Genomic DNA, 8,331 nt, shown 5'->3' with positions numbered 1-8,331 from the left:
AATATACAAAATCTTTTGTTACTATATTTGAGGAAGGGATATTGGGATACTTTTTATTTTCTTTGCATATTTCTGCATCTATACATTTTTCTACAATGAGTATAATCAAATAATAACGTTGTCAAAATAAAAGCTGACTTAAGTAAATAAACATTTCTGCATGGCTGTATAGGTGAACGGATAAATGACCTGTGACACAACTCACACAACAGGGACATGAGTGTACATCTGTCGCGTTCTCTGCTGTTCACTATTCATGCCTAATGAAATTTTCACATTTTATCACATTTGCATTTCTTAGCTCTGCCCTTGTTGGCTGTGTGACCTGAGGTAAATAACTAACTTCTCTGCCTTGATCTTCTTGTCTGTAAGGGTTAGATGGTGTCTTTGTAAAGACAAGTATAGTACTTCGAACTGTGTCTGGAATGTGGCAATTACTTCATAAATATTAATGGGCTATTTTGAAATTATATAATATAATTGAAAAATTAAAAATTATTTTAAATGCTTAAAATATTTTATCATAAGTGTATTTACTTACTAAAATTCTTCTGGCATACCTTTAGGGTGCTTCAAAATTGATTTCCAATCATAAATAAAGTTATAAGGCATCCTTATGCACAAGTTTTTTGCACATCTTTACTTATTTTCTGGAGCATTGCCAGTGAGGAGAACTGTGGCTGCAACATTATATACTTCCACGAGTTAGGCTGGACTACCTGCTGGAATTAAAGTATGATGGCTGGATACGGCAAAATTTCATTTATTACTCAGATTTCAAAGTGGACAGTGCTGATTCTCTCTGAGCAACACTGAGCCTTTATTTAACAGTGTTGTTAGGTAATAAATAATCATTCCAAATGATTTATTCAAGTGACCCTAAAGAGTCAAAAATCATCAGATTTCTTAAAGCAGAGGTGATATAATTAACTAAGTGCCTACTGGACCTTAGAGTAGCATTTTGCAATGTTGCCCTCTCGTTGGATATAGAGTTGCCGAGCACTCCTGTACCTCTTTCTCTTAAGGTTCTGAACCATACTGAACACTATGCCAGAAGCCAGATGGGGATCCTGTCACATCTGGAGACCCCGGGAACAGCGAGTACACTTGAGCCTGACGTCAGGGATGCTCTCAACTCTGTCCTCTTGACGTCACCTGCAGGGCTGCTCTTAGAAGGACGCGTGTGGAGAGTGCGCTAAGTAAAGGCGTTTAACCAGCGGGTGCACAGAGACACGGTCTGTGCTGTGCTCTCCAGTCCAGGAGTCAGAGCCAGAAGAGATGACCTTTCAAGTCCTTCCAAGGCAGCTAGCTCGGACCCCTGATCCGGGATGTTCTTTAGCTAGGGGCCGGAGTCACAAAATAGGCGAACACCTTGAAGGGAGGGCATTACCCAGAAAGAGAGCCACTTGACGGGGCCAAGCATGAAGAAGAAACCTCCCACCTGGGGTTACAATGGGGTAAATCATTCGCTTAGCCTGTGATGGCTGCGAAGCCTTAAGTTCCTAGGTAAGCAAGCTGAAGCCTGGCATAGGCAGTAAATGGAACTAATCACAAGCCACTGAGTATCCTCCAGCTAGACGTTTTCCATTCTGAAATCAAACGTGTGTTCTTTGTTTCCCTTCCGCATTTGGCCCATAAAAGCTCCTGAAGAGGCAAAGTCACAGTCCCATGGGCTACAGTGGCAGTTGGGGCCCCATCCTGCTCACACTAGCCCTTCTGATAGGGTGCAGTGCTCAGGAAGGGCAGAGGAAGCACGGGCGCTGTTTCAAGACTCGGGCTGCAGAGAAATGGCAGATCTTGGTTTCCGATGTTCAGCTGTCCGCACATACCTGGGAAGGAGCCTTCAAAATCTGCCTTAGCTTCCTGCTCAAAGGAGAGAGCAGCATTTGGGGACACAGCTCCATCATACTGACCTGTACACTGTTCTTCCTCCTACTGCATTGATTTAGCCTCCTAAATTTCCATTCAGTAAGTCCTGCCCAGTCAAGAGTGGAAATGTAGGGAGGAAAAAGAGAGAATTGTTCTAGCTTCAGCAAGGCAAGGTGGCACAGGTCTGTAACCCTAGCACTCCAGAGCCCGAGGCAGGAGTATCACTGCGAGTTCGAGGCCAGCCTGGGCTACAAAGTGAGTTGAAGGCAAGCCTGAATTGCATAGTGAAACCCTGTCTCAAAGAGACAAACAAACAAATAAAACAAACAAACAAACAAAAAAACAAAACCAGAATGGGTACAATACCACCTCACGGTTTGGAACGATACAAACTTAGCGGGTGCTGCTGGCCCCTAGACGGCCCTGTTTTACCTACTGGAGTTGGAAGGTGACCGTTGGGCTTGGCAGGGTAGTCTTTTCTTGTTGTTCTGTTCCTGAATCTGCAGCAGAAAGTCCCCCTTCCTCCAGCCAATAGACTTCAGTGTCTGTTAGTTGCCCGGGTGACCTCCAGTTTACTTCGGTTCCTGTTACTTCCGTTTCCCAGAAACGGCTGGTCATGATGACGCACGCTGTACGAACCAATCCCCGCTGACAAACTAACTGACAAGCCGTTCTGCCTCTGTACCCCCTTTGCAACTCCTTGAAAACCTCCCTCCCTGAGCCTTTGAGGCTGACCCTTTTGGGGTCAGTGCCCGTCGATGAAATCCTGGGTGACGTTTCGGTGCTTCGGTTTCCCGCTCAGATCCACAGAGGCGCTGTTTAGAAATGTCCAGTAACTTAGGTCAGTCCCCTCGGCTAATCTGTGGCATATTTGTCAGCTATGAAGCACCTGGAGGAAGTAACGGGTGGCCCCTGACCTGCTAACACATTCTAACGCAGCCACTCACCATAATTTATTTTTCTATTGTCTTTTATCTTGCTCCATAATTTATTTACTTATTTTCAGATTCTATGCTTTTATTGGTACATATTTGCAATACATAAGACTATATTCCTAAGGGCTGGGGATTTAGCTCAGCCGCCCAGCACCTGCCTGGCAAGCCCAAGGTCGTGAGTTCGATTCCCAATATCGGAAAAAAAAAAAACCGAAAAGAAAAACTACATTCCTGTGGGGAGTTGGTTCTTGTGCATACTATATCTTTACCACTGATACAATTTAGATGAAAGGTTTGATAGATAAGAATTTATCAATAGCTTCATCAGCCAGTCAATTCCAAAAAGGGTTGTTGGCATAACTAGGGAATTCCAGGGAAACTTTTTTTTGTTTGTTTGTTTTTTTTCTGGTACCAGGAGTTGAACTCCGAACCTTGCACTTGCCAGGCAGGCGCTGTGGCACTGAGCTAACTCCCCAGTCCCTCCAGGGAAACTTTTTAAATACAGTTCTTGCTCACAAATAGCTTAGAATCTAAATTTAAAAGAGTGATCTATGTAGAATGAAAACAGCCCATTTTATATATTTTACAGGATATAATCTACTGCTCTCTGAATATCTTCAATAAAATGATCTAATTTCTACTTTCCTATTCAAACTAAAAACAATAGCCACAAATAATTGCAAGCCCATGAACATTTTGCCCACTCGCACTGATGTCTACAAAGAGAAGATTTTATTTAGGACCGGTAACCGAATGATTTGCAAGCCTCAGGCCCAAGTTTCATACAACAGGCCAACAATATTGACATTATTCTAAACTATGAAATAAACTTTTATCATTTTCATTTGGAATGCTCTCCCAAGCTTATTCCAAATATCTCCATCATAAAAATAAAATATTTTATCTATGAGTGAAATTACTTCCTTAATGTAATTTTTTCAATAAGCGTAGGGCTAACACTCAGCACACTTTTCAAAATGACTTAAAATGGTAAATGCTCTTGAGTGTTAAAAAATGCCCACAGGCACGTTATTACTGTCTCCAGCAAAGCCTCATGTTTCGTCAGTGGAGGCTGAATCTATCCTATTTCTGACAGAGAATAGGTTGTGGTAGAACTATTGTTTGGGTCTTTAACGCTTCCCAAAGGCCTACGTGACAAAGGTTTGTTCTCAAGGGTGGCTCTCTTGGAAGGAAGTGTAATTTATCTGCCCTCGAAGTGGATTGTTGGACTCTGGCCTCGTTTTTCTTCCTTTGGATTCCTGGCCAGCAGCAAATGACTTTGCTCCACCACACGCTCTGGCCATGAGGTGTTGCCTCACCGTAGGCCCCCAAAGCAAAGGCCAATAGACACTTAAACTTTCAAAATTGTGAGTTCAAACAAACTTTCTATCTGTATAAATTGATTATCTCCAGTGTTTTTTTTTTATAGCAATGGAAAGCTGACACAGGTGAGCTCATTCATGGCTGCTCTTGAGGATAGGCAGGGTTAACTATGCGTTGTGTTACTATCTCTTGGCATACCCTTTGCAGACTCCTGAGCCAATTTAAGGAACAAACCGGGGTGAGGGAAGAGTCAGGAGCCCAGCAAAGAAAGGCAGTCCCATAACTGCTTCCCTGTGAGCTCAGAGTGACTGCTTTGCAGCATTACTGCCTATAGTCACATGACTTTGGAGTCATGTTTGATCACTCAGGAAAAGAGTCCAGTGGGAAAAAAACCAAACTCTTGAAGTTTGTCAAAGGATTGACTAGCGGTGTTACTTCAGACAGCCTAGCAGATATTTTTCCTATACTATCTATATTTTCTATATTTAGTCCTGTTAATATTCAAAAGATGGCTCTGATATATATAGAAAAACTAATGTTTCTCTTGAATAATTATACTTACATAAAATATAACAACATATTGACTCTTTCATTCTATTATCCAGAAATGCTTATTGAGTTTTGCAAAAGGGATTATTATTACTGGACTACTAAAAGTTGAGCAACATTGTAGTCCTCCTCAACCAGCCTTAGCAGTTTTTAAACATAGTGCCACCTGTGCTATATGTGTACTCAATTAAATGATATGTGGAGGTGCTATTGATACATGAAAATATGGGAATTTATGTAAGTCAAGGCATAGAATTATGAAGGGTGATAGTCTCATTTATTATCTGACCTGGCACACGTTTGTGAGTGAAAGAGGACATGCTAGAAATTATAGTGAGACAACGGGCATATATTGAAACTGTTCCGATCAATCTGAAACATGAATCACTCCCTTAACTCTTTGTGTCTGTCTCAGTTACTTTTCTCATTGCTGAGACAAAATACCTGACACTCAAAGTTGAAGGAGAAAAGGTTTATTTTGCTCACAGTTTGCAGTGGATTCAGTCCATAATTGGCTGGCTCCAAGGCATGGCAGAGGAGCATTGCAGGGATAAATGGCTCATGGCAGGCAGAAGTCGCAAAGCAGCAAAGTAGCAAGCAGTAAGTGACAAGTGACCCTCTTTCTTTCCCTTATATCCTATCCAGGTTACCTACCTTCAGGGCAGATAGCACGCATTCCAGGGCAGGGCAGCCTTCATCCTTGCACTGCACCATGAATCAATCTCAGCATCACACACCCTAGAGCCAGCCAGCTCTGTAAAACTCCACCTATAACCACATGAAGCTTTAGGCACAAGCCATAACAGTGTTCAATTAGTTTATCTGCATGCATGAAATGGATGAGCTGAATTTGTTCAGTGGCCTACAAACTATAGTCCACAGACAAAATCAGCCTGATATATATTTTTATAAATAAAGTTTTAGTGGGACACAAATGTATCCTTTTGTTTGTGTATTGTCTGTGGCTGTTTTCACCTTACACTAGCAAAGGTCGTAAATCATTACAGCAAAGAATGCATGGTGCCCAAACCTAAAGCAGAGCCCTTTGTAGGAACAGTTTCCTGTCCCAAGACTACATACTATCTAAGCATTCGCAGAGATGCAACATTTTGTGATTCTTTATTATTCTGGTTACTGTAGCTTACATATTGTTTGCTGAGTAAATAAATAGCTTCACAGGGCAAATTTTATTTCAGTTTGCTACGATAAGCCTTGATACAGGCAGCTGTTAGAAATGTGAGCCCGAGGCACACCTGGTGAGGATCTGTTTCTCTGTCTCTGGACAGTGCGACAGAGGTGCAGATTCTGGGATGAGAGTATAAATGGCTCCGAGGAGGGGAGCACCAATCTTAGGGTCCTTGAAAAAGGTGACTTAACATCCAATCAGGGTGAGAAGCACCAAATTCTACAACAAGGTGGGCCAGAGTATCGGGCAGTCATTCATTAGATAACCTCTTATGAAAATATGCAGACAAATAGTCCCATATAATGCTCACTGAACTGTTTGTAAAAAAAATTTGTTCTAAAGCTTTGTGTTTGAGCTCTAATTTCCTGAATGCACTTGAGTATCAGATTTTTTTTCAAAGTTTGAGGCATGAAGAATTTTAGGAGTGTCCTGAAGGTAAGTCACATGTGTGAATGGGTGCAGGGTAGGTGGGTGAGGGGGTAGCAGATTTTTCAGGTCCTTGTATAACGTTTGGCTTCATTGGAATGACGCAGGAGTGCACTGCAAGGGCTTGCGACACAGCCAACGTATGTTTTTGAAATACTAACCACAGCCAATTTGTGGAGACCAGAAAGAACGGAACCAAATTAAAACCAGGTAAGAAAGGATGTTTATTACAAGACACCAGGTGAGAGATGCTAACAAGATCGAGAGTGAGACAGTGGGGATGATAAAGTGGATGCAGTCCAAGTGGACTGGGAAAGTTAATTTGCTAGGTCGGGTAACTCTGGTGAAAGTGCTGTGTTGGGGCAGTGTCTCCAAGGTTCTGGGCACAGTCACGGGGTTGCTGTTTACTGAGACGGGTTGGATTGCAGGTGTCCCACATTCTAAAGGAGAGCCATGTCAGGACTTTTGCTTTGGAAATGTTAGGTTTGAGATGTCTATTGGACATCCAGCATTGCAGATGTTGAAAAAGTAATTGGATATTAGTCTCACTAAACTGAATAAAATGTGTTACAGGTGCGTAGACTAAATATTGAATGAATATATTATGCATGCCCTGGGATATATCTCAAGGCACATATACTTCAAGATAGAATGAATGTATATGAATTCCTATCATCAGCAAGTGATGTTTATCATCATGGCACTAGGAACCACAAAGAAAATAAGTATATAGGCAGAAGTCAGAGACCTGAGCTTTTGAGGCAGAATCCCGGAAGGGAGACCGGTGAGGAGTGGCTGGTGAAGGAGGAAGGAACTCACGGAAGCTAAATGAAGAACTATGATCAGTAGGAGGTGTGATCTGCTCTGAAAGGTACTAATGGGTCACGTTATGTGAGAACTGGGAATTGGCCACTGGGGTGAGTTGTGTAGGAGTAACTGACAACTAGGACAAGAGCAGTTCCAGTGGAGGGTACGTGTGAAAGCCTGTTGGGTGTCTGCTTAAAAGAGAATATTAGGAAGCCAGCCACAGTGGTGCACCCTATGCTCCTGGCCCTGTGGGAGGCTGAAGCAGGAAGACTGAAGGTTGGAGCTCACCTTACAAAGTTAGCGATTTAGGAAGACCCTGACTCAAAATTAAAAAATGAAAGAAAGTTCTGGGATGTACATCAGGCAAAGGCTCTGGGTTAAGTCTCCAGTACTGTGTGTATATATATATATATATATATACACATACATATATGCCCCCTACTTGGTATAGACCACTCTTTTGACTTTCTAGCTAAAGACCACCAGGAACACAGGAAGTAAGCAATTAAGTTATTGTTCATTAAAATGGGGGAGGCACATGTCAAGAGGAACAGTGGGCATATCAGAAAAAGTGTTCTTAATTTGGAGGCAGTTCAAAAGAAGAAGGTGTTTAGTTTGGACTGGAAGCTGTCTGGAACAAGGGTAATTCCGTGACTGCACATCTTAATAAATCTTGCCACGGCAGGAGCATAAGAGTGAGGTCAAACTGTAACTAATGAGGAAGTTCCAGCTACTGTACGCGGGAGGGAAGAGTACTCGGTAGTTTTGTGGTTGCACAGTGACCTTGCTTTTTATCCGTTCTTAGATAAAATTGTGAAGTGGTTTTGTTTTTGACTCATTTCATCATAGTCGTAGCATGACCTTGCCTGATGTTGGTGTCCTGCGAGATTGTCCCCACTCGGTGGGAGCGTGCGAAGGTCTCGCAGGGGTGTTGGTGTCCTGAGAAACTGTATGCACTCGGTGGGAGTGTGTCAAGGTCTCAGGGGTGTTGGTGTCCTGCGAGATTGTCCCCACTCGGTGGGAGTGTGTCAAGGTCCCGCAGGGGTGTTGGTGTCCTGAGAGACTGTCTGCACTCGGTGGGAGTGTGTCAAGGTCTCAGGGGTGTTGGTGTCCTGAGAGATTGTCTGCACTCGGTGGGAGTGTGTCAAGGTCTCGCAGGGGTGTTGGTGTCCTGAGAGACTGTCTGCACTTGGTGGGAGTGTGTCAAGGTCTCAGGGGTGTTGGTGTCCTGAGAGA

General features: G+C 42.9%; 2 long non-coding RNA genes across 4 annotated transcripts in view; one reads left to right on the top strand and one right to left on the bottom strand.

Moving 5' to 3' along the window:
• Window positions 1-747: 747 nt before the first annotated feature.
• On the bottom strand, window positions 748-2,386 carry LOC102015076. 2 transcript variants are annotated; one of them, XR_262801.1, is made up of 2 exons: window positions 2,306-2,386; window positions 748-1,863 (listed from the first exon to the last, which is right to left on the bottom strand). It is a non-coding gene; the product is annotated as an uncharacterized LOC102015076 (long non-coding RNA). The 2 variants fall into 2 exon arrangements; XR_262802.1 differs by having other exon boundaries at window positions 2,302-2,385.
• Window positions 2,387-2,536: 150 nt separating this feature from the next.
• Window positions 2,537-8,331, top strand: part of LOC102014740 — a 32,496-nt gene continuing 26,701 nt past the window's right edge. For both annotated transcript variants that reach the window (XR_262800.1, XR_262799.1), the window contains exons 1-2: window positions 2,537-2,710; window positions 6,396-6,498. This is a non-coding gene — a long non-coding RNA (uncharacterized LOC102014740). The remainder of the gene's footprint in view (window positions 2,711-6,395; window positions 6,499-8,331) is intronic.

This window comes from Chinchilla lanigera, unplaced genomic scaffold (assembly GCF_000276665.1).
Source record: "Chinchilla lanigera isolate Chin_1 unplaced genomic scaffold, ChiLan1.0 scaffold00053, whole genome shotgun sequence".
NCBI classification, from domain to species: domain Eukaryota; kingdom Metazoa; phylum Chordata; class Mammalia; order Rodentia; family Chinchillidae; genus Chinchilla; species Chinchilla lanigera.
The sequence above is the reverse complement of the archived record's forward strand: the minus strand, read 5'-3'. Positions and strand labels throughout refer to the sequence as shown.